The 27,536-nt window shown below is 42.0% G+C and overlaps 1 protein-coding gene across 2 annotated transcripts in view; it reads left to right on the plus strand.

The window, feature by feature from the left end:
• The window catches only part of EPHA6 (EPH receptor A6), a 1,249,313-nt gene that overhangs the window by 569,761 nt on the left and 652,016 nt on the right, over nucleotides 1-27,536 (plus strand). The window lies entirely within an intron of this gene.

The raw sequence follows: 27,536 nt of genomic DNA on the forward strand, positions 1-27,536 counted from the left end.
GCTCGGAGATTTCGATTTCCTCACCTCAGCTGAATGATTTACATCTGATAGCCAGCTTGATTACATGTGGGGATTCCCTAGCAACCAGGCAACCCCCACATGTACTTATGCTGGCTAACAGATGTAAATCATTCAGCTGCTACGATGAAAACTAAATCTCCGGGCACAAAAAAATACTCGGATGACCCCCGAGCGTGCTTGAGAAATCTCGAGTAAGGAGTATATTCGCTCATCACTAGTGACCACTCTTGGTGCATTCAGCAGATGTTTGACCGCCAAGATCTTCATCGTTAAAACAAAAAGCATCTGTGTTACTATTAGACCTGGGCTACAGTGAGACTTTTTGTAGGCCTTCTAATAAGAATTGAACCAAAAGAGTTGCAGTACCAGCATAATGAAGGCAAATCATACCAGGACCGTTCATCGCAGAGAGTGATGAATATCCATTGCTCTTCAATAGCACGCAGTGTCAGCCGGAGACTTGCTGCTGGGGCTGGCGGTCACGTGTGCCGATACATAAGAGAAATGAATATTCAGAATATTAATTTCTCTTAAATATCGGCACACCTGACCACCGGCCGCAGCAGGAAGCCGCTAGCTGACAATGCGCGCTACTGAAGAGGAATGGATACTCACTACTCTCTGCGATGATGAATGGTCCCAGTGAGTATTCTGACATCACGACATCCCTGCCATGCGCTGCTCGTAAGCATTAAGCAGCTGCTGGCACTGGAGCAGGACGCTGCGAGGGAGCGCCATGTATATGAGTGCAATGTTTTGTTTTTTTTAATCTTTCCTGATCGGGCCATGCATACCAGGAACGGGATGGGGCCAATTATAAAAGAAAAAGGATGAAACCAATCATACCAGGAACAGAATTGGGCCATTTATACCAGGATGCCAGAAAAAGGAATATGCATTGTTCATATTCATTTCTCTTTAGCAGTGGGCACAGGAGTTAGCCGGAGCCGTCGGCTCCAGCCTCCTGTGACCCGATGCTCTGGTAAAACCGCTCCCCAACCTCCCCACCACAGCCAGAGCCCACACATCCAGACTATAAGACGCACCCCCCATTTCCCCCACATTTTTGGAGGAAAAAAGTGTGTCTTATATTCTGAAAAATACGGTATTTACATCAGTATTTGTAACCAAAAAACAGGAGTGGTGATGTATTATACTTTTCCTCTGATTGTCCTACTCCTGGTTTTGGCTTACAAATACTGATGTAAAATGCTGACTAAAAACTGAACGTGTGAGTGAGGCCTTACTATTATTCTCCATATCATGTGGAGGTACTCGCCAGCACAAAATATGTGATGTTCAGAAACAATCAAGAAAAGTTTAAACATTTTCTTTCGATATAAGCAAATTGACGCTTTTGCTTCTCTCTTCATTCACAATGATATCTACATCTCCTGATCATTGACAAATAGTCTATATCACCCCTCTATGACTTACGACATATCACAAAGCACAATTCTACAATATTCCCCAATAAAATAATAAATACATAATTTATTGGTAATATTTTTTGTATTATTGTGCTTGCAGAATGTGAGACATCAATGTTATTGTAGATTCGGTTGTCCTAAGATTGTAAATTGCTGTATATTGTACTGCACGATTAAAGTGGATTGTATCATGATTTAATTTTAGTTTCATTTAAGTATATAAAAGCGTAAGCAGGTTTAATTTGAGCAGAAGTGCACAACCTGTGGCCCAGGTGTCATATTCAGTTGGCAATGCCTTTCAGTACCCCAGAGTAGAAGAGATAATTGTGCATGATTGTGGCTCTTTCCATCCTAGTTTATGAATGCATTTTCATGTACTGTAGTTTTCGGACTATAAGACACACCGGACCATAAGACACACCTAGGTTTTAGAGGAGGAAATTAGGAAAAAAATTGAAGCAAAAAATGTGGTAAATTCTTTACTTACAGTTAGGTCCATATATATTTGGACAGAGACAACATTTTTCTAATTTTGGTTATAGACATTACCACAATGAATTTTAAACAAAACAATTCAGATGCAGTTGAAGTTCAGACTTTCAGCTTTCATTTGAGGGTATCCACATTAAAATTGGATGAAGGGTTTAGGAGTTTCAGCTCCTTAACATGTGCCACCCTGTTTTTAAAGGGACCAAAAGTAATTGGACAGATTAAATAATTTTAAATAAAATGTTCATTTTTAGTACTTGGTTGAAAGCCCTTTGTTGTCAATGACTTCCTGAAGTCTTGAACTCATGGATATCACCAGACGCTGTGTTTCCTCCTTTTTGATGCTCTGCCAGGCCTTCACTGCAGTGGTTTTCTGTTGCTGTTTGATTGTGGGCCTTTCTGTCTGAAGTTTAGTCTTTAACAAGTGAAATGCATGCTCAGTTGGGTTGAGATCAGGTGACTGACTTGGCCATTCAAGAATATTCCACTTATTTGCTTTAATAAACTCCTGGGTTGCATTGGCTTTATGTTTTGGGTTATTGTCCATCTGTAGAATGAAATGACGACCAATCACTTTTGCTGCATTTGGCTGGATCTGAGCACACAGTATGGCTCTGAATACTTCAGAATTCATTCGGCTGCTTCTGTCCTGTGTCACATCATCAATAAACACTAGTGACCCAGTGCCACTGGCAGCCATGCATGCCCAAGCCATCACACTGCCTCCGCCGTGTTTTACAGATGATGTGGTATGCTTTGGATCATGAGCTGTACCACACCTTCGCCATACTTTTCTCTTTCCATCATTCTGGTAGAGGTTGATCTTGGTTTCTTCTGTCCAAAGAATGTTCTTCCAGAACTGTGCTGGCTTTTTTAGATGTTTTTAGCAAAGTCCAGTCTAGCCTTTTTATTCTTGATGTTTATGAGTGGCTTGCACCATGCAGTGAACCCTTTGTATTTTCATTCATGCAGTCTTCTCTTTATGGTAGATTTGGATATTGATACACCGACCTCCTGGAGAGTGTTGTTCACTTGGTTGGCTGTTGTGAAGGGGTTTCTCTTCACCATGGAGATTATTCTGCGATCATCCACCACTGTTGTCTTCCGTGGGCACCCAGGTCTTTTTGCATTGATGAGTTCACCAGTGCTTTCTTTCTTTCTCAGGATGTACCAAACTGTAGATTTTGCCACTCCTAATATTGTAGCAATTTCTCGGATGGGATTTTTCTGTTTTTGCAGCTTAAGGATAGCTTGTTTCACCTGCATGGAGAGCTCTTTTGACCTCATGTTTACTTCACAGCAAAACCTTCCAAATGCAAGCACCACACCTCAAATCAACTCCAGGCTTTTTATCTGCTTAATTGAGAATGACATAATGAAGGAATTGCCCACACCTGTCCATGAAATAGCCTTGGAGTCAATTGTCCAATTACTTTTGGTCCCTTTAAGGGTTGCACATGTTACGGAGCTGAAACTCCTAAACCCTTCATCCAATTTTTATGTGGATACCCTCAAATGAAAGCTGAAAGTCTGAACTTCAACTGCATCTGAATTGCTTTGTTTAAAATTCATTGTGGTAATATCTATAACCAAAATTAGAAAAATGTTGTCTCTGTCCAAATATATATGGACCTAACTGTATTATCCCCTATTCTGGTATATATGGTCCTCTCATCCCTATCCTGGTAGGAATAGTCCCCCTCATCCCTATCCTGACAGGAATGATTGCCCTCATCCCTATCCTGATATGCAGCACACCCATCTTGTCCTAGTATCATGGCCCCATCCCTATCCTGGTATGCAGGGACCCATCTTGTCCTAGTATGCATGGCCCCATCCCTATCCTGGTATGCAGGGACCCATCTTGCCCTAGTATGCATGGCCCCATCCCTATCCTGGTATGCAGGGCCACATCCTTAACCAGATATGATTGGCCTCCATCCCCATTCTGGTATGCATGGCCCCATCCTTATCTTGGTATGATTGGCCCCCACCTCCATGCTGGTATGCATGGCCCCATCAGAAAACATTAAAAACCAAACCATTCCCAGCGCTCCTTCACAGTGCCTTGTTCCAATGCCAGCAGCTGCTTTATGCTTGTAAGCAGCACACGGCAGAGATGTCATGCGCTGCTTACAAGCCAAAGGGCAGCTGCCGGAATACTCACTGCTCTGCATGCCAGGACTGTGTGCATGGAGAGCAGTGAGTATTCATTGCTCTTTAATAGCAGGCACAGGGTCTGCCGGAGCCTTCCTGCAGCTGCTGGCGGTCACGTGTGCTGCTACTTAAGAGAAATGAATATTCACCGCATTCCACTCCCATGGGCGTGGAATGCAGTGAACATTCATTTTTCTTTAGCAGTGGGCACAGGAGTTAGCTGCAGCAGCCGTCTCCCGTCTCCGTGACCCGCTGCTCCACTACTGCTGCTCCCCCACCTCCCAACCACAGCCAGAGCTGGTACATCCAGACTATAAGACGCACCCACCATTTTCCTCCACATTTTTGGAGGAAAAAAGTATGTATTATAGTCCGAAAAATACGGTACTGTGCAAAAGTCTTAGCCAAGTTTGGAAAAAATGCTGCAAGTAAGAAAGCTATAAAAATAGAACTGTTAGTAGTTTAATTTTTGCAATTATCAATATGCAACGCGAATCAAACAAAAGAGAAATGTAAATCAAATCAATATTAGGTATGACCATACTTTGCCTTCAGAGCAACATCAATTATTCTAGGTACACTTGCACTTGTACACAGTTTTGAAAATACTTGGCAGGGAGGTTGTTCCAAACATCTTGGAGAACTAACTAAAGATCTTCTGTGGATGTAGATTTATGTAAATCCATCTGTCATGACACACAATCCCAGGCAGATATTTTGGGGTTGTAGTCCTGCTGCACAATAAATTTGGAACCAATCAAACACCTCCATGATGGTATTGCATGAAGGGTAAGTACCTGCGTGTATTTCTCAGCATTGAGTACACCATTAAACCTGACTAAATCCCCAACTCTATTTGTCGGAATGCAGTTCAAGGGAAATTCCACTATACTTTACTGTTGCCTGCAGAAACGTATTACTGTACTGCTTACTAGCCCCTCAGTGAACAAACTGCCTTCTGGTGCATCCAAATATATTACTCATCAGTCCAGAGAAGCTGCTGCCATTTTTCTGCATCCCAATTCCTATATTTTCATGTATACTTGGTCTCGTTTACATGTCAAAGATATGGTTTTTCGGAGGAAATTCTTCAAGAACAGTAGATAGGTGTAGCTGGATCCCACTGGTTGCTGCCAGTTCTGAGATGATGGCACTGCTGGACATCTGATTTTGAAGTGAAGTAAGCATCAGGTGTCTTTTAACTGCTGTACTAAGTTTCTTTGACCAAGCACAACATCTACAGCCCTCAATTTTACCCATTTCTTGCAGCAACTTCAAAAGAACTTCAATAGCACATGTTGCAACCTCTGTCTGCTTTGAAATCTTTGCTGGGGATACACCTCATTAATGTAGTATAACTACCTTGTGTCTTATTGTCGTGATCAGTCTTGTCTTCCTGAACATTTAAAAATAATTGGAAAGAGAAAATCAGCTCACCCTTGATGGAAATTGGAAACTTCCTGTGAAGCGCATCTGATTTTTTCCTTTTTACACATCCCTTATCCTTAACTCACGCCGATGCCTAGGTGTATGCAGTATTTGCCCTGAATGTTTTAAAGGACTAATAACGTTTCTGGATTTTTGTGAATTGGAGCTGGATCTTTTCCTTCCCTGCAACTTCGAGAACCTTAGCTTTGCAAACATGATTTTTATTCAAAAATACATTTAAGTTAACAAAATTTAACCTTGAAGTCGTCCATATCCTTTACAGCTTGGTCCTCGTGAAGAAGATATAAGGTGGAACACAAAATGTCAAAGGGTCCATAATATGTACCTGTATGTACTATGGGTTGCTGTCATTCACAAGCCATGAACACTGCCTTAAATGTAATCCCCTAATGTTTTACTTTAGAGTTCCCCTTTAAGGATTTACCTTCTGGTAGTTAGTATTATTTTTGAACGTCAGCTTTTCCCTCTTAATGTTTAATCACTCCGTGCTTCTTATTAGCATGCTAAGTGCCACCTTGATCCTTATATCCTCTCCATCTCCTGTGTTATATCTCTCCTATTACCCTATATTGTGCTCCCATTAATGCCTATTTCTGACTCCTGTCTGACCTCCTAACCTCTTGCTGTAAAGACATATTGCCTCTCACATGGCAGAATATTTACATTTTTATTGCAATAAGAGATCACAAATCTCCGGCTTGACGCACAGTTATTTATGCCCAGCCCCATACTACATGTCAAGTGAATATTTTCTGCCATAATCCTATGGATTTCTGGATTTGCTATAATTTCTTATGGAGGATTTGAGACATACTTCACTGTGATTTGCAATTTGTCATGTGCCATCAGTTTACGAGAGCAGCAACCGCATCAATATTTCTCTTAGTCCAACTTTAATCTTCTTCGTTTATTTTTTATGTGATTAGTTTCATATATTTATTTTACGAGCAGGTTTATTATTTTGCATTTCGTATTGCGTGCTGGTTAGCTACGGGTGGCAGACCAAGTATGCAGTTGATTTCTATTTTCGGTAAGGGTCATGCTAAATATTAGAATTTGAGACAAGTAAGAACATATGCTCAAATTCAGCTAGCCAATAACAACCCCCTAATTTTTTTTTTCTAGGCTTGACACATGACTTAGGGTAAAAGCCAAAGTAAAACAATAGGTGACACTAGAGTTCTAGTCCTCTTCCTTTCTGGAGACAATTTGCATATTTCCAAGAGGAGCATTGCACGGATTAAAAGTCTCCTCACCTTGGCATATGTCAAGTTTGACATGTCAATCTCTGCAAAGAAAAACATTACCCCTTGGATCCCGAATTCAGCTGACACTTGGTCTAGTGGGGAATTTCGTGATTTGCTACTTCTTTCGTATTCATTCCCTTTCCATACAGCAGTGATTCCAATAACTTCTGAAATTGGATTTTCCATTACAGCGTCATTGCAGAAATTTCTGCCCTGTAGATCTGTTTCTGCCTCAGAACTGGTTTTTACAAGCGCTGAAACAAATACATATCCAGTTCAAAACTACTTAAAGTATCATTTAAAATCAACATTTACCATATGAAAAATTAAAATAAATCTAATAATCAATTAGTTTTTCGCAGAGGTTGACTTCCTTTCCAGCAGAATGACTAATTCAGCTTATTTTTGAAGCAGTGTTTTTAGCGTCACTTTTTGCAGCGATTTCAGAAATGTAAGTCATTGCCTACTTTAAACATTAACCGTTGGTCCCGAATTCATCGTTCACATTTTTTCCAACCATTTTTTGTCTGTTTTTTTTTTTTTTTTTGCCCAGGCAGATATGACCCAAATTCAATAATTTATCAATATGGCATGCCATGGGTATTTTTTTTTTTTTGCAGATTTCTTTGTTTAGATCCTTTTTAGATCCTTTAAATTGTCAGAAATTAGTCTTGGATGGTGCCTAAAAATTATTACTATAAACATTTTGCCAGTGAGATAGAGAAATACTTTTCCACAAAAATGCAACTTTTTAAAAAAAAAGTTGCAAATAACGAATTGGGCAAAAACATCTGGAAGTGCTTAACCATGTTCACATTATCTAATAAAAAAAACAGCATTAAAAGGGCACAAAAGCCCCAAAACAGATATTTAAGTAGGCAAAAAAAAAAAAAGAAAAAATCACTCCAAAAATGCCTCTGAGTTTTTGTTAGAAGGGTTCCTGATAATAAAAGAGGTTGGCTTGGCCTGTTGCTCTGTCCACTAGTGATCAGCTGCAATCTGCTATGGAAATGAGCAGCATGGGTTCAATTCTGCAGCAGCACCCCCAAAGGAAAAATGGAGTATTACACTATAGCCATTTAATGGGTATCGAGTACACGATTCTACTGGGTCTTCCAGAAAAACATCTGCTTTTTGTTATTCTTTCTGAAGCACTAGAATATCATACTTTTTACTAAGTTAGAATTTCCTATTGGTTTGTTAAAGGAAACCTGTCACCTCAATTTTTATGAAATGCTTTATGAATAATGACAATAATATTACACTAGGAGGCTGTTAATTGTACATTGTAGAAATCACCTATGTCTGATTTTAAAATCCGATTTTTCCTTAAAGGGAACCTGTCACCTCGTTTTACTGCTATAAAATATGGCTACTGCCTTTCAGGGCTTAATGCTGTAGATAGCATGATTGAGGGCAGAGCAAAGTCCTGCAGTGCGCAGGCGCTGGGCCTCTCTCACCTGCGCACTTCTGAGACGAGTGATTGGCTGCAGTGGTCATGTGGAGTTGACCAGAGGACAAGAAATGGGAATGTGGTACTGAAAGCAACTGGAATTAAATGGGTTATTTTTTAATTATTAGATCTGTAATGGTGTCTGTGGGAAAGTTTTGAAATAACAGGGAAGGCAATTTGTGGAGGGTTAAGAGTGGAACCATCTGCGTAATCATTATGTTCAGCGCAGGATGGAAATCTAAAGTTAAAATTGTATTTTTCTTACAGTCAGAATGAGATGTTATGTACATTTTAATGTGTGGCTAATTAAGCTATAGACCATAGTACACGGGTAATTAAACTAATATTAGAGCTGGGGAGGAAGTGAGAAATTATTGACGGTAAAAGCCATTTTCAGAACTACTATTGATTCGATTTGAGCTGTTGAGTAGCTTTCTCAGTGAAGAGACTAATGGTGAAGTGCTGGGATTTCTGGAGGATTACTCTCTTTAGAAATTGCCCTTTGCTTGTAAAATGCTATTTGTATCATTTGAAATAATACGGAGGGATGTGTAACACATTCAGGGATTATCCTTAAAACCGTGTAATCCTTAGGGGGAATTCATGATTGTCTTCGAGTAGGAGATATTAATGTGAGAGCGGCTCTTCATTGCTTTCAGACTATTAGGATTTCCGAGTGGAATCAATGTTGGATCTCATCGCTACATTAACTCAAGACATACATTTGGTGGCGTGTTAAGAGCAGAATCACAAGGATTTTACAAAAGGTTAACCCCTTAATCCCATATGACGTACTATCCCGTCCAGGTGACCTGAGACTTAATTCCCATGGACGGGATAGTACGTCATATGCGATCGGCCGCGCTCACGGGGGGAGCGCGGCCGATCGCGGCCGGGTGTCAGCTGCCTATCGCAGCTGACATCCGGCACTATGTGCCAGGAGCGGTCACGGACCGCTCCCGGCACATTAACCCCCGGCACACCGCGATCAAAGATGATCGCGGTGTGCCGGCGGTGCAGGGAAGCATCGCGCAGGGAGGGGGCTCCCTGCGGGCTTCCCTGAGACGATCGGTACACGGTGATGTGCTCACCGTGTACCGAGCGTCTTCTCCCTGCAGTCCCCGGATCCAAAATGGCCGCCGGGCTGCATCCGGGTCCTGCAGGGAGCACTTCCGGGTCAGGATCAGGCTGCAGCTGCAGCTCTAATCCTGCCCGGCTGTATGTCAGATCACCGATCTAACAGAGTGCTGTGCACACTGTCAGATCGGTGATCTGTGATGTCCCCCCCTGGGACAAAGTGAAAAAGTAAAAAAAAAAATTTCCACACTTGTAAAAAAAAAAATAAAAAAAAAATTCCTAAATAAAGCAGAAAAAAAAAAAATATTATTCCCATAAATACATTTCTTTACATAAAAAAAAAACAAAAAAAAACAATAAAAGTACACATATTTAGTATCGCCGCGTCCGTAACGACCCGACCTATAAAACTGGCCCACTAGTTAACCCCTTCAGTGAACACCGTAAGAAAAAAAAAAAAAAAACGAGCCAAAAAACAACGCTTTATTATCATAACGCTGAACAAAGAGTGGAATAACACGCGATCAAAAAGACGGATATAAATAACCATGTTACCTCTGAAAACGTCATCTTGTCCCGCAAAAAACGAGCCGCCATATAGCATCATAACCAAAAAAATAAAAAAGTTATAGTCCTCTGAATAAAGCGATGCCAAAATAATTATTTTTTCTATAAAATAGCTTTTATCGTATAAAAGCGCCAAAACATAAAAAAAATGATATAAATGAGGTGTCGCTGTAATCGTACTGACCCGAAGAATAAAACTGCTTCATCAATTTTACCAAACGCGGAACGGTATAAACGCCTCCCCCAAAAGAAATTCATGAATAGCTGGTTTTTGGTCATTCTGCCTCACAAAAAAATCGGAATAAAAAGCGATCAAAAACTGTCACGTGTCCGAAAATGTAACCGATAAAAACGTCAACTCGTCCCGCAAAAAACAAGACCTCACATGACTCTGTGGACCAAAATATGGAAAAATTATAGGTCTCAAAATGTGGAGACGCAAAAACTTTTTTGCTATAAAAAGCGTCTTTTAGTGTGTGACGGCTGCCAATCATAAAAATCCGCTAAAAAACTCGCTATAAAAGTAAATCAAACCCCCCTTCATCACCCCCTTAGTTAGGCTAGGTTCACATTGCGTTAATGGGTTAACGCTAACGGACAGCGTTGCACGGCGAAAATGTCACAATTAACGCCGTGCAACGGGTCCGTTAGCACAACCATTGACAGCAATGTGATTTTCAGGTGTAGCGCATCGCTAGAGCGTGCCATTTTCGGCTCGCGCTAGCAAGGTGCCATTCTTTTGTGGCGCGCCTCAGACGCTGCTTGCAGCGTCCGCGGCGCGCCCGAGGTCCGATCCCCGATCTTCCAGAGCGGGGACGTTAACGCGACCACTAAACACGACACCTAAAAAGACATTGTGTTAGCGCAATCCGCTAGTGCTAAACGGATTTCCCTAACGCAATGTGAACCTAGCCTTAGGGAAAAATAATAAAATTAAAAAAAATGTATTTATTTCCATTTTCCGGTTAGGGTTAGGGTTAGGGTTAGGGTTAGGGCTAGGGTTGGGGCTAGGGTTAGGGTTTGGATTACATTTACGGTTGGGATTAGGGTTGGGATTAGAATTAGGGGTGTGTCTGGGTTAGGTGTGTGGTTAGGGTTACAGTTGGGATTAGGGTTAGTGGTGCGTTTGGATTAGGGTTTCATTTATAATTGGGGGGTTTCCACTGTTTAGACACATCAGGGGCTCTCCAAACGCGACATGGCGTCCGATCTCAATTCCAGCCAATTCTGCATTGAAAAAGTAAAACAGTGCTCCTTCACTTCCGAGCTCTCCCGTGCGCCCAAACAGGGGTTTACCCCAACATATGGGGTATCAGCGTACTCGAGACAAATTGGACAACAACTTTTTGGGTCCAAGTTCTCTTGTTATCCTTGGGAAAATAAAAATTTGGGGGGCTAAAAATCATTTTTGTGGGAAAAAAAAGGATTTTTATTTTCACGGCTCTGCGTTGTAAACTGTAGTGAAACACTTGGGGGTTCAAAGTTTTCACAACACATCTAGATAAGTTCCATGGGAGGTCTAGTTTCCAATATGGGGTCACTTGTGGGTGGTTTCTACTGTTTGGGTACATCAGGGGCTCTGCAAATGCAACGTGACGCCTGCAGACCAATCCATCTAAGTCTGCATTCCAAATGGCGCTCCTTCCCTTCCGAGCTCTGCCATGAGCCCAAACAGTGGTTCCCCCCCACATATGGGGTATCAGCGTACTCAGGACAAATTGAACAACAACTTTTGGGGTCCAATTTATTCTGTTACCCTTGTAAAAATACAAAGCTGGGGGCTAAAAAATCATTTTTGTGAAAAAAAAAAGAATTTTTATTTTCACGGGTCTGCGTTATAAACTGTAGTGAAACACTTAGGGGTTCAAAGTTCTCACAACACATCTAGATAAGTTCCATGGGAGGTCTAGTTTCTAATATGGGGTCACTTGTGGGGGGTTTGTACTGTTTGGGTACATCAGGGGCTCTGCAAATGCAACGTGACTCCTGCAGACCAATCCATCTAAGTCTGCATTCCAAATGGCGCTCCTTCCCTTCCGAGCTCTGCCATGCGCCCAAACAGTGGTTCCCCCCCACATATGGGGTATCAGCGTACTCAGGACAAATTGGACAACAACTTTTGGGGTCCAATTTATTATGTTACCCTTGTGAAAATACAAAACTGGGGGCTAAAAAATTTTTGCGAAAAAAAAATAAATTTATTTTAACGGCTCTGCGTTATAAACTGTAGTGAAACACTTGGGGGTTCAAAGCTCTCAAAACACATCTAGATAAGTTCCTTAGAGGGTCTAGTTTCCAAAATGGTGTCACTTGTGGGGGTTTTTAATGTTTAGGCACATCAGGGGCTCTCCAAACCAACATGGCGTCCCATCTTAATTCCAGTCAATTTTGCATTGAAAAGTCAAATGGCGCTCCTTCCCTTCCGAGCTCTGCTATGCACCCAAAAAGTGGTTTACCCCCACATATGGGGTATCGTCGCACTCAGGACAAATTGCACAACAACTTTTGTGGTCTAATTTCTTCTCTTACCCTTGGGAAAATAAAAAATTGGGGGCGAAAAGATCATTTTTGTGAAAAAATAAGATTTTTTATTTTTACGGCTCTGCATTATAAACTTCTGTGAAGCACTTGTTGGGTCAAAGTGCTCACCACACATCTAGATAAGTTCCTTAAGGGGTCTACTTTTCAAAATGGTGTCACTTGTGAGGGGTTCCAATGTTTAGGCACATCAGGGGCTCTCCAAACGCAACATGGCGTCCCATCTCAATTCCAGTCAATTTTGCATTGAAAAGTCAAATGGCGCTCCTTTCCTTCCGAGCTCTGCCATGCGCCCAAACAGTGGTTTACCCCCACATATGGGGTATCGTCGCACTCAGGACAAATTGCACAACAACTTTTGTGGTCTAATTTCTTCTCTTACCCTTGGGAAAATAAAAAATTGGTGGCGAAAAGATTATTTTTGTGAAAAAATATGATTTTTTATTTTTACGGCTCTGCATTATAAACTTCTGTGAAGCACTTGTTGGGTCAAAGTGCTCACCACACCTCTAGATAAGTTCCTTAAGGGGTCTACTTTCCAAAATGGTGTCACTTGTGGGGATTTCAATGTTTAGGCACATCAGGGGCTCTCCAAACGCAACATGGCATCCCATCTCAATTCCAGTCAATTTTGCATTGAAAAGTAAAATGGCGCTCCTTCCCTTCCGAGCTCTGCCATACGCCCAAACAATGGTTTACACCCATATACGGGGTATCAGCGTACTCAGGACAAATTGGCCAACAATTTTTGAGGTTCAATTTCTTCTCTTACTCTTGGGAAAATAAAAAATTGGGGGCGAAAAGATCATTTTTGTGAAAAAATATGATTTTTTATTTTTACGGCTCTGCATTATAAACTTCTGTGAAGCAATTGGTGGGTCAAAGTGGTCACCACACATCTAGATAAGTTCCTTAGGGTGTCTACTTTCCAAAATGGTGTCACTTGTGGGGGGTTTCAATGTTTAGGCACATCAGTGGCTCTCCAAACGCAACATGGTGTCCCATCTCAATTCCTGTCAATTTTGCATTTAAAAGTCAAATGGCGCTCCTTCCCTTCCGAGCTCTGCCATGCGCCCAAACAGTGGTTTACCCCCACATATGGGGTATCAGCGTACTCAGTACAGATTGTACAACAATGTTTGGCATCCATTTTATCCTGTTACCCTTGGTAAAATAAAACAAATTGGAGCTGAAATAAATTTTGTGTGAAAAAAAGTTAAATATTCATTTTTATTTAAACATTCCAAAAATTCCTGTGAAACCCCTGAAGGGTTAATAAACTTCTTGAATGTGGTTTTGAGCACCTTGAGGGGTGCAGTTTTTAGAATGGTGTCACACTTGGGTATTTTCTATCATATAGACCCCTCAAAATGACATCAAATGAGATGTGGTCCCTAAAAAAAAATGGTGTTGTAAAAATGAGAAATTGCTGGTCAACTTTGAACCCTTATAACTCCCTAACAAAAAAAAATTTTGGTTCCAAAATTGTGCTGATGTAAAGGAGACATGTGGGAAATGTTACTTATTAAGTATTTTGCGTGACATATCTCTGTGATTTAAGGGCATAAAAATTTAAAGTTGGAAAATTGCGAAATTTTCAAAATTTTCGCCAAATTTCCGTTTTTTTCACAAATAAACGCAAGTTATATCGAATAAATGTTACTACTAAAATGAAGTACAATATGTCACGAGAAAACAATGTCAGAATCGCCAAGATCCGTTGAAGCGTTCCAGAGTTATAACCTCATAAAGGGACAGTGGTCAGAATTGTAAAAATTGGCCCGGTCATTAACGTGCAAACCACCCTCGGGGCTTAAGGGGTTAAAATTGTCTCTCTGGGATAATCTGATTTGTAAATGGAAATGCAGTTGTATCCTAATGGGTGGCGTACCTATGGGATTTGGAGAGGTCACATAAAATCAAGGCTTATAGTCCAGGATAATAGGAAGGAGGTGCAATGATATCTTCTAAATACACAGTAATCTGGAGCTATCTACCATGACCCTCCAGTCCTCCCACTCCCACAGCAGTGCAAGTGTCTAATTAACATGGAACCACACGTCATTTACATATAAATACAAACGGTTCTGTGTATTTATGTAAATAATTTTTTCCCCAGGGACACCAATAAGCTCAAGACTACCATGCCTATAGGTATTCCAGGCCAGAAATGAATATGCCTTAAAATATATCCATAGCTCAGAGAGCACGATTGTCAGAAAAAGGCAAAGTTTTAACTCAGGTATTTGGCATCTTCGAGAACTATAAAATAATCGTGTCTTTCAGATGATCCGAAGAAAAACATTGACATATACTTTTCTTGTCAAGATTGTGATTTCCTTAGGCTAGGTTCACATTGCGTTAGTGGGGGTCCGCTAACGGACTCCGTTACATGGCGCAATTGTCACAATTAACACTATGTAACGAGTCCGTTAGTGCACCCATTGACTGTACTGTGCTAACGGATCCCTAACGCATCGCAAACGTATTCCATTTTTGGCATGCGTCTGCGATGTGCCATTAGCTTCGGATGGACCTCGAACGCTGCTTGCAGTGTTCAGGGTCCGATCCTTGCTAGCACAGATCGGGCATCTGCGCTAGCGGGATTGCCAAACGCAATCCCTTTTTGGATATTGCGTTAGCGAAATCCGTTAGCGTATTCGCTAAACGGATTGCACTAACGCAATGTGAACCTAGCGTTAGCACTCCTCAAATTGCATAGTGTGAATTTTCTGACAGGTTACCTGGGAGTATATACAGTGGGGCAAAAAAGTATTTAGTCAGTCAGCAATAGTGCAAGTTCCACCACTTAAAAAGATGAGAGGCGTCTGTAATTTACATCATAGGTAGACCTCAACTATGGGAGACAAACTGAGAAAAAAAAATCCAGAAAATCACATTGTCTGTTTTTTTAACATTATATTTGCATATTATGGTGGAAAATAAGTATTTGGTCAGAAACAAAATTTCATCTCAATACTTTGTAATATATCCTTTGTTGGCAATGACAGAGGTCAAACGTTTTCTGTAAGTCTTCACAAGGTTGCCACACACTGTTGTTGGTATGTTGGCCCATTCCTCCATGCAGATCTCCTCTAGAGCAGTGATGTTTTTGGCTTTTCGCGTGACAACACGGACTTTCAACTCCCTCCAAAGGTTTTCTATAGGGTTGAGATCTGGAGACTGGCTAGGCCACTCCAGGACCTTGAAATGCTTCTTACGAAGCCACTCCTTCGTTGCCCTGGCAGTGTGCTTTGGATCATTGTCATGTTGAAAGACCTAGCCACGTTTCATCTTCAATTCCCTTACTGATGGAAGGAGGTTTGCACTCAAAATCTCACGATACATGGCCCCATTCATTCTTTCATGTACCCGGATCAGTCGTCCTGGCCCCTTTGCAGAGAAACAGCCCCAAAGCATGATGTTTCCACCACCATGCTTTACAGTAGGTATGGTGTTTGATGGATGCAACTCAGTATTCTTTTTCCTCCAAACACGACAAGTTGTGTTTCTACCAAACAGTTCCAGTTTGGTTTCATCAGACCATAGGACATTCTCCCAAAACTCCTCTGGATCATCCAAATGCTCTCTAGCAAACTTCAGACGGGCCCGGACATGTACTGGCTTAAGCAGTTGGACACGTCTGGCACTGCAGGATCTGAGTCCATGGTGGCATAGTGTGTAACTTATGGTAGGCCTTGTTACATTGGTCCCAGCTCTCTGCAGTTCATTCACTAGGTCTCCCCGCGTGGTTCTGGGATTTTTGCTCACCGTTCTTGTGATCATTCTGACCCCACGGGGTGGGATTTTGCGTGGAGCCCCAGATCGAGGGAGATTATCAGTGGTCTTGTATGTCTTCCATTTTCTAATTATTGCTCCCACTGTTGATTTCTTCACTCCAAGCTGGTTGGCTATTGCAGATTCAGTTTTTCCAGCCTGGTGCAGGGCTACAATTTTGTTTCTGGTGTCCTTTGACAGCTCTTTGGTCTTCACCATAGTGGAGTTTGGAGTCAGACTGTTTGAGGGTGTGCACAGGTGTCTTTTTATACTGATAACAAGTTTAAACAGGTGCCATTACTACAGGTAATGAGTGGAGGAAAGAGGAGACTCTTAAAGAAGAAGTTACAGGTCTGTGAGAGCCAGAAATCTTGATTGTTTGTTTCTGACCAAATACTTATTTTCCACCATAATATGCAAATAAAATGTTAAAAAATCAGACAATGTGATTTTCTGGATTTTTTTTTCTCAGTTTGCCTCCAATAGTTGAGGTCTACCTATGATGTAAATTACAGACGCCTCTCATCTTTTTAAGTGGTGGAACTTGCACTATTGCTGACTGACTAAATACTTTTTTGCCCCACTGTACATTCATTTTTTGCCACCTATTCTATGGCATTTTACCCCCTGTGAGAGCCTCTCAAAAACTCATGGTGGCTCTCTCTGGGGTGCCAGCTCCCATTGTTCATAGAAGGGAGCTGCCTTTTTGTGCCGGATGGAGATTACAAAGAATCAATCAATTTAAAAAAAATCTATTTTTATTAAACCAGACAATTTTTCTAAAAGAAATTTGTAAACCAAAACCCCCCAAATTGATCCAGAGTATAAGTTGGTATAAGTGCAATGCATAGGTGTGCATTCACACTGTGGCCATTTAACAAACAAGAACCTAAAGGCCCCTTCACATTAAGCGACGCTGCAGCGATACCGACAACGATCCGGATCGCTGCAGCGTCGCTGTTTGGTCGCTGGAGAGCTGTCACACAGACCGCTCTCCAGCGACCAACGATGCCGGTAACCAGGGTAAACATCGGGTAACTAAGCGCAGGGCCGCGCTTAGTAACCCGATGTTTACCCTGGTTACCATGCTAAAAGTAAAAAAAAACCAAACACTAGATACTTACCTACAGCCGTCTGTCCTCCAGCGCTGCGCTCTGCTTCTCTGCGCTCCTCCTGTACTGGCTGTGAGCCGGAAAGCAGAGCGGTGACGGCTCACAGCCAGTGCAGGAGGAGTGCAGAGCACAGCGCTGGAGGACAGACGGATGTAGGTAAGTATCTAGTGTTTGTTTTTTTTTTACTTTTAGCATGGTAACCAGGGTAAACATCGGGTTACTAAGCGCGGCCCTGCGCTTAGTTACCCGATGTTTACCCTGGTTACCAGTGAAGACATCGCTGGATCGGTGTCACACACGCCGATCCAGCGATGTCAGCAGGAGTCCAGCGACAAAATAAAGTTCTGGACTTTATTCAGCGACCAACGATCTCCCAGCAGGGGCTTGATCGTTGGTCGCTGTCACACATAACGATTTCATTAACGATATTGTTGGTACGTCACAAATAGCAACGATATCGTTAACAATATCGTTATGTGTGAAGGTACCTTAAGAGTAAAATAAAATGAGCAAATACCCTGAAGAAACTAAATAAATAAATAGTAATAGTACTTGGAAATAACATAGGGTAATAAGTTACAATAGTTTCGCTAAAAAAATGTAAAAGACATCCCACCATGACAAGATATACCCCAATCGGGACGCAACCTATCTCTTGTAGGTCATCTCACCATGACATATTTCTACATCTGCTGACACACACTGAGGTGAAACTTTGGAACTCTTGTTGGGCTTGTGGGGGGTCTCAGCACTTTGGGCCACAGTCGTAATACATTTATCACCTATTCTGTGGGAAAACCTCTTTAAGGGACACCGTGAGTCAAAATTTTTCCATGTATCACATAGGAAAGCTATCACATATTTAAGAAAATTGTTATTCCCCAAAATATCACTTTTAGTGTGTAAGCAGATGCTTTTTAGCCCAATATAGGAATTTATACATTGTAGGGTTTTTTAATATAGATCTACAGAACAGCTGTGGTTCCTAGGAAATGTCATCAATGTTAAGCGACAAAAACTCTTTTACATTTTAAGGATTTTTTTACCACTACCATTTCCACTTTTAAAACTGAAGCTACTTTAAAAAAGATAATAATAATCCTTATTATTATTAACAACATATTCCATTCATTCACATAAAAAGTCATATATTTACTAACTCCAATGGCTAATAGTCAAATAAAGTCACTTTGTAGTAACAATTCATCAAATGTCAGCACATTTTCATTAGTATATGTCATTTGCACGGCAGCTCACTGGTTTGCATTGCTGACCCACTGCTGGGGTCTTGGATTCCAATCCAATTGTAGCATTTGCATGCTGATTTTATGTTTTCAGTGTTTGCATGGGCTCCCTTTGGATACTTGGATTTCCTTCTATGTTCCCAAAAATGTCTCCTGAATAACAGTTCAGTTAAGTTGCTATGAAATTGACCTGTGTGTGTTAAAAACAGGGAAAGTAGATTGCAATTCGTGATGATCAAATCTCTAAAAACAATTTTCATACAGATTTGATTTTGTCTCAATAACATTCATTCAACTTGAAAGTTCTCTGATTGGTGTGAAAAGATTTTATCATGCTCACTGGTCTCTCCTGACTCCAAAGTTTTGTAAATAGATAAAAGTATAAGGGTTAATACATGATAAAATATATTATACTCACGTGTATTAGGTTCTCACTTGTCCTTTTATTGCCGCAGCTCCTCTAGCCTACTCGATGGTCTTAGGTTCTTCCAACACCTTTCACTGTCATGTGCGGGGCCACGTGCATTATTAATATCAGGTGTCCAGGTTCTGAAATAGTGACGGGTGCAAAGGTCCAGCCGAAAACAACGCTAATTGTAGAGGAATTTTGAACTAACAGGAGATGGGAGAATCAATTTACAGGACTCTATAATCTATCCACCAGGTCAGTAATCGATGCCCGATGGACATAAGATGTGCGAATCTCCTTACCTCCTGACACTCCTCTTTTTGATTGATCTGGCCGGCACAACGTTGTGCGCGCATCGTACCGCAATGATTACATTGCACCATCTCGGTAAATCAAAAGAGGACGTGGCAATGCCAGGAGGTAATGATATTTCAGATTTCCCTTCCAGTGGCCACAGATTACTAACCTGGCAGATAGACCAGAGTCTTACAAATTGATTCTCCTATCTCTAGAGTTAGGGATTGACATATATCCTAGTATATCTTACTGATGATATGACCTATGCATACAGTGATTTAAAGAAACCTTTTACTGCATCTAGATGTAGCTGTGTACAAATTTTGCAAGGACAGAGGCTAGGCTCAGTTTTATTTTGTTTTTAACGGCCTTCGTCTCGATCATAATATCGATTTGGAAGATTGTTATTGTGCAAGCCTAGATAGGACCTCCAGGGTCACCTATGCCATTATATTGATGATATCAAGCCATCAGGTTGTTGGTCTTCCTTTATGCTTTGTTCCTTCTATTCTTCCTACCATGATGACCTTCTCCAGTGATTGCTCTTTTAGGAAGTTGTGTCCAAAATAGGCAAGTTATAACTTGGTGATCCTTTCTATCAGTGACATGTCGGGCTTGATTTGTTAAAAAATTAACCCCTTTCTGCCATTAGACATACTATTCCGTCCATGTGGGGTGGGTCCTACTTCCCAAGGATGGAATAGTACGTCCAGAGCGATCAGCTGCGCTCACGGGGGAGCGCGGCCGATCGTGGCCGAATGTCAGCTGACTATCGCAGTTGACATTGGGCACTATGCGCCAGGAGCGGTCACGGACTGCCCCGGCACATTGTGATCAAACATGATCGCAGTGTTCCGGCGGTATAGGGAAGCATCGCGCAGGGAGGGTGCTCCCTGCGTGGTTCCCTGAGACCCTCAAAGCAACGCGATGTGATTCGCATTGCTGTGAGGGTCTTTTAACTCCTCCCTGCAGTCCCGGATCCAAAATGGCCGCGGGGCTGCATCCGGGTCCTGCAGGGAGGTGGCTTACCAGCACCTGCTCAGAGCAAGCAATGGTAAGCGCTTCCTAGCTGTGCCTGTGTGATTGCTGATCTGACACAGTGCACAGCAAAGTGTCAGATCAGCGATCTGTCAATAAAATGTGATGCCTATTCCCCCCCCCCCCCCCCCCCCCCGGGGCAAAATAAAATTTAAAAAAAAATTTTTCACATGTGTGAAAAAAAAAATCCTAAATAAATAACAAAAAATATATATATTGTTCCAATAAATACATTCCTTTATCTAAATAAATAAATAAATAAACAATAAAAGTACACATATTTAGTATTGCCGCGTCCGTAACGACCCATCCTATAAAACTGTCCCATTAGTTAACCCCTTCAGTGAACACCATAAAAAAACAAGGCAAAATACAACGCTTTATTATCATACCGCCAAACAAAAAGTGGAATAACACGCGATCAAAAAGACGGATATAAATAACCATGGTACTGCTGAATACGTCATATTGTCCCGCAAAAAATGAGCTGCTATACAGTGTCATCAGCGAAAAAATAAAAAAGTTATAGTCCTCAGAATAAAGTGATGCAAAAATAATTATTTTTTCTATAAAATAGTTTTTATCGTATAAAAGCGCAAAAAAATGATATAAATGAGGCATCACTGTAATCGTACTGACCCGAAGAATAAAACTGCTTTATCCATTTTGCCAAATGCGGAACGGTATAAACACCCCCCTCCCCAAAAGAAATTCATGAATAGCTGGCTTTTGGTCATTCTGCCTCACAAAAATCAGAATAAAAAGCGATCAAAAAATGTCACGTGCCCGAAAATGTTACCAATAAAAACGTCAACTCGTCCCACAAAAAAACAAGACCTCACGTGACTCTGTGGACCAAAATATGGAAAAAATATAGCTCTCAAAATGTGGTAACGCAAAAAATATTTTTTGCAATAAAAAGCGTCTTTTAGTGTGTGACGGTTGCCAGTCATAAAAATCTGATTAAAAAACCCACAATAAAAGTAAATCAAACCCCTTCATCACCCCATTAGTTAGGGAAAAATAAAAAAAATAAAAAAATGTATTTATTTCCATTTTCCCATTAGGGTTAGAGCTAGTGTTACGGCTAGGGTTAGGGCTAAGGCTAGGGTTAGGGTTAGGGCTAGGGTTAGGGTTAGGGTTAAGGCTAGGGTTAGGGCTAGGGTTAGGGCTAGGGTTAGGGCTAGGGTTAAGGTTGGGGCTAGGGTTAGGGCTACAGCTAGGGTTAGGGCTAAAGTTAGGGTTAGGGTTGGGGCTAAAGTTAGGGTTAGGGTTAGGGCTAAAGTTAGGGTTAGGTTTTGGATTACATTTACGGTTGGGAATAGGGTTGGGATTAGGGTTAGGGGTGTGTCAGGGTTAGGGGTAAGGTTAGGGTTACCTTTGAGATTAGGGTTAAGGGTGTTTTTGGATTAGGGTTTCAGTTATAATTGGGGGGTTTCCATTGTTTAGGTACATCAGGGGCTCTCCAAACGCGACATGGCGTCCGATCTCAATTCCAGCCAATTCTGCGTTGAAAAAGTAATCATTTTTATTTAAACATTCCAAAAATTCCTGTGAAACGCCTGAAGGGTTAATGAACTTCTTGAATGTGGTTTTGAGCATTCTTGAATGTGGTTTTGAGCACCTTGAGGGGTGCAGTTTTCAGAATGGTGTCACACTTGGTTATTTTCTATCATATAGACCCCTAAAAATGACTTCAAATGAGATGCGGTCCCTAAAAAAAATGGTGTTGTAAAAATGAGAAATTGCTGGTCAACTTTTAACTTTTATAACTCCCTAACAAAAAAAAATTGTTTCCAAAATTGTGCTGATGTAAAGTAGACATGTGGGAAATGTTACTTATTAAGTATTTTGTGTGACATATCTCTGTGATTTAATTGCATAAAAATTGGAAAATTGCAAAATTTTCAAAATTTTTGCCAAATTTTTTTTCACAAATAAACGCAGGTAATATCAAAGAAATTTTACCACTATCATGAAGTGCAATATGTCACGAGAAAATAGTGTCAGAATCACCGGGATCCGTTGAAGCGTTCCAGAGTTATAACCTCATAAAGGGACAGTGGTCAGAATTGTAAAAATTGGCCCGGTCATTAACGTGCAAACAGGGCCGGTTTTAGGCAAAGTGGGGCCCTAGGCAAAGTGTAAAATGGGGCCCCAAATGCTAACATATTGAACATCACACAGAAGCATTTCGGTTGTACTTACATGCACTGATCTCAGGCCGCTAAACGAGTGTGATCGACAATACTGAAGTCATTGGACGCTTGTTTCCCAGCCTCTTTCCACCGTCTGAGAAAGAATGATGGGGACAGAACCATCACTAATAGATCACTAACAGATCACCATACAGTATCATGTTATCAGCAGTACATCTACTGTTTACACCGGCGATGTGCTGCTGAGAACAAGGATTTTTATTCCGGCATAAGCAATCCAATCACCCAATGAATACGCTGCATTTTGCTTGTTTGGTAAAATACACCCCATACTCCTCCATATATTATAATGTGCACCACAGTCCTCCATATTGTAAAATGTATAATACACTCCTCATAATCCTCCATATAGTATTATACAGTACACTTCCCATAGTCCTCCATATAGTATAATACACTCCTCATAGTCCTCCATATATTAAAATATAATCCTGAGTCCTCCATATAGCATAATACACTCCTCACAGTGCTCCATAAAGTATAATGCACCGCCATAGTCATCCATGTAGTACAATTCACTTCCCATAGTATAATGCACCCTATAGTTCTTCATATAGTATAACGTATTCCCCATAGTCCTTGATACAGTATAATGCAGCCCACATATAGTATAATGCAGCCACCACCCCACAGAGTATAAGCAGCCACCCCACAGAGTATAATGCAGCCCCCCACAGTATAATGTAACCTCCCTAAAGAATATAATGCAGCCCCCCACAGTAGTATACAGCAGAGCCCACAGTAGTATACAGCACTGCCCACAGTAGTATACAGCAGAGCACACAGTAGTATACAGCAGAGTCCACAGTAGTATACAGCACTGCCCACAGTAGTGTACAGCACTGCCCACAGTAGTATACAGCAGAGCCCACAGTAGTATACAGCAGAGCACACAGGAATATACAGCACAGCTCACATCCCCCCTTCCCTCCCCGCCTCTCTCCTCCCGAGAAAGGCCGCATAGTCCAGTAAAGAAAAAACAAAAAAATCACAAGCTCCTTACCTCTCCCCAAGCCCGAGCTGCTCCCTGCTCCTGTGTCGGCGGCCGCCGCCGCTCTGCCTGGGTCACAGTGAGTGCGCGCGCACTCGCTGTGTCAGAGGCAGAGTGGGGAATGATGGGAGAGGGAGCGTCAGGTGACGCTCTCTCCTCCATCATTGCTTTGAACTGTACCGGCAGACGCCGGTATAGTTCAATGCGGCGGGGGAGTTGGCGCTGCCTCACAAGGGCCCCATAGCGGCTGCGTGACTTGCCGCTAGCTGGGGGCCGCTGGGGGAGTGGGGGCCCCAGGCAGCTGCCTGGTCTGCCTGCCCCTAACGCCGGCCCTGCGTGCAAACCACCCTTGGGGGTAAAGGGGTTAAATTGTTTGTCCTTCTTGCCATCCATGGTATTGATAACCTCCTTCTCCAGCACCACATTTTAAAGGGACACTGTCACCTGAATTTGGAGGGGACAATCTTCAGCCATGGAGGCAAGGTTTTTGGGTGTTTGATTCACCCTTTCCTTAACCACTGGCTGCAATATTGGATTGAAGTTCATTCTCTGTCCTCCATAGTACACGCCTGCGCAAGGCAAGATTGCCTTGTGCAGGCATGTACTACGGAGGACAGAGAATGAACTTCAATCCAATATTGCAGCCAGCATGCAGCCAGCGGGTAAGGAAAGGGTGAATCAAACACCCAAAAACCCCGCCTCCATGGCTGAAAATTGTTCCCTCCAAATTCAGGTGACAGTGTCCCTTTAACCCCTTAATGACAGCCAATACGTCTTTTAACTGACCTGAGATATAAGAGAATAGCTTCCCCATACAGGTGACAATCTAGCAGCTGTCGGCTGTCCACTATAGCTGACAACTTGCTGCATCAGCCACGATCAGTGTTTGCACCATCCAACTCTGTTTAACCCCATAGATGCTACTGTCAATAGTGATTACATCATTATAAATGGTTAACAGAGTGTGGGGGCTTCCTATTTAACCAAATTGGTGCCCTCAAATCTTGATTTTGCGGTCCTGATGTTTGCCATGGCAATTCATGACCAAATAGCGGCCTTAGAGTCTGATGGCTGTAGTAATCTGTTCAGAAGTTATAGACATTTAGGTGGTAACAATGCACATTTTCATTCCTATCATGCCACTTTGCATTAATTCCTGTAAAGCACCTGAAGAGTTAATAAACTACCTGACTGCAGTTTTCAATGTGTTTGGGGGTGCTGTTTTTAAAATGGTATCATGTTTGGGGGTTTCCCAATATATGAGACCCCTAAAGTCACTTAAAACATGGATAAGTCCCTAAAAAAATAAATTTAGTAAATTTCCTTGAAAAAATGAAAAATTGCTGCTACATTTTTAATCCTCCTAAAATGCTAACAAAATAAAATAACATTTTACAAATGGTGCTGATGTAAAGCCGACATGTGGGAAATGTTATTTATTAATGGTTTGCTGTGGTATGGCCATCTGGATTAACCCCTTAATCCCATATGACGTACTATCCCGTCCAGGTGACCTGGGACTTAATTCCCATGGACGGGATAGTACGTCATATGCGATCGGCCGCGCTCACGGGGGGAGCGCGGCCGATCGCGGCCGGGTGTCAGCTGCCTATCGCAGCTGACATCCGGCACTATGTGCCAGGAGCGGTCACGGACCGCTCCCGGCACATTAACCCCCGGCACACCGCGATCAAAGATGATCGCGGTGTGCCGGCGGTGCAGGGAAGCATCGCGCAGGGAGGGGGCTCCCTGCGGGCTTCCCTGAGACGATCGGTACACGGTGATGTGCTCACCGTGTACCGAGCGTCTTCTCCCTGCAGTCCCCGGATCCAAAATGGCCGCCGGGCTGCATCCGGGTCCTGCAGGGAGCACTTCCGGGTCAGGATCAGGCTGCAGCTGCAGCTCTAATCCTGCCCGGCTGTATGTCAGATCACCGATCTAACAGAGTGCTGTGCACACTGTCAGATCGGTGATCTGTGATGTCCCCCCCTGGGACAAAGTGAAAAAGTAAAAAAAAAATTTCCACACTTGTAAAAAAAAATAAAAAAAAAATTCCTAAATAAAGCAGAAAAAAAAAAATATTATTCCCATAAATACATTTCTTTACATAAAAAAAAACAAAAAAAAACAATAAAAGTACACATATTTAGTATCGCCGCGTCCGTAACGACCCGACCTATAAAACTGGCCCACTAGTTAACCCCTTCAGTGAACACCGTAAGAAAAAAAAAAAAAAAACGAGCCAAAAAACAACGCTTTATTATCATAACGCTGAACAAAAAGTGGAATAACACGCGATCAAAAAGACGGATATAAATAACCATGGTACCTCTGAAAACGTCATCTTGTCCCGCAAAAAACGAGCCGCCATATAGCATCATAACCAAAAAAATAAAAAAGTTATAGTCCTGAGAATAAAGCGATGCCAAAATAATTATTTTTTCTATAAAATAGCTTTTATCGTATAAAAGCGCCAAAACATAAAAAAAATGATATAAATGAGGTATCGCTGTAATCGTACTGACCCGAAGAATAAAACTGCTTCATCAATTTTACCAAACGCGGAACGGTATAAACGCCTCCCCCAAAAGAAATTCATGAATAGCTGGTTTTTGGTCGTTCTGGCTCACAAAAAATCGGAATAAAAAGCGATCAAAAACTGTCACATGTCCGAAAATGTAACCGATAAAAACGTCAACTCGTCCCGCAAAAAACAAGACCTCACATGACTCTGTGGACCAAAATATGGAAAAATTATAGGTCTCAAAATGTGGAGACGCAAAAACTTTTTTGCTATAAAAAGCGTCTTTTAGTGTGTGACGGCTGCCAATCATAAAAATCCGATATAAAAAACTCGCTATAAAAGTAAATCAAACCCCCCTTCATCACCCCCTTAGTTAGGCTAGGTTCACATTGCGTTAATGGGTTAACGCTAACGGACAGCGTTGCACGGCGAAAATGTCACAATTAACGCCGTGCAACGGGTCCGTTAGCACAACCATTGACAGCAATGTGATTTTCGGGTGTAGCGCATCGCTAGAGCGTGCCATTTTCGGCTCGCGCTAGCAAGGTGCCGTTCTTTTGTGGCGCGCCTCAGACGCTGCTTGCAGCGTCCGCGGCGCGCCCGAGGTCCGATCCCCGATCTTCCAGAGCGGGGACGTTAACGCGACCACTAAACACGACACCTAAAAAGACATTGCGTTAGCGCAATCCGCTAGTGCTAAACGGATTTCCCTAATGCAATGTGAACCTAGCCTTAGGGAAAAATAATAAAATTTAAAAAAATGTATTTATTTCCATTTTCCCATTAGGGTTAGGGTTAGGGCTAGGGTTAGGGCTAGGGTTAGGGTTAGGGTTTGTATTACATTTACGGTTGGGATTAGGGTTGGGATTAGAATTAGGGGTGTGTCAGGGTTAGGTGTGTGGTTAGGGTTACAGTTGGGATTAGGGTTAGGGGTGCGTTTGGATTAGGGTTTCAGTTATAATTGGGGGTTTCCACTGTTTAGACACATCAGGGGCTCTCCAAACGCGACATGGCGTCCGATCTCAATTCCAGCCAATTCTGCATTGAAAAAGTAAAACAGTGCTCCTTCACTTCCGAGCTCTCCCGTGCGCCCAAACAGGGGTTTACCCCAACATATGGGGTATCATCGTACTCGAGACAAATTGGACAACAACTTTTTGGGTCCAAGTTCTCTTGTTATCCTTGGGAAAATAAAAATTTGGGGGGCTAAAAATCATTTTTGTGGGAAAAAAAAGGATTTTTTATTTTCACGGCTCTGCGTTGTAAACTGTAGTGAAACACTTGGGGGTTCAAAGTTTTCACAACACATCTAGATAAGTTCCATGGGAGGTCTAGTTTCAATATGGGGTCACTTGTGGGTGGTTTCTACTGTTTGGGTACATCAGGGGCTCTGCAAATGCAACGTGACGCCTGCAGACCAATCCATCTAAGTCTGCATTCCAAATGGCGCTCCTTCCCTTCCGAGCTCTGCCATGCGCCCAAACAGTGGTTCCCCCC

This window comes from Ranitomeya imitator, chromosome 3, assembly GCF_032444005.1.
Source record: "Ranitomeya imitator isolate aRanImi1 chromosome 3, aRanImi1.pri, whole genome shotgun sequence".
Classification (NCBI taxonomy): domain Eukaryota; kingdom Metazoa; phylum Chordata; class Amphibia; order Anura; family Dendrobatidae; genus Ranitomeya; species Ranitomeya imitator.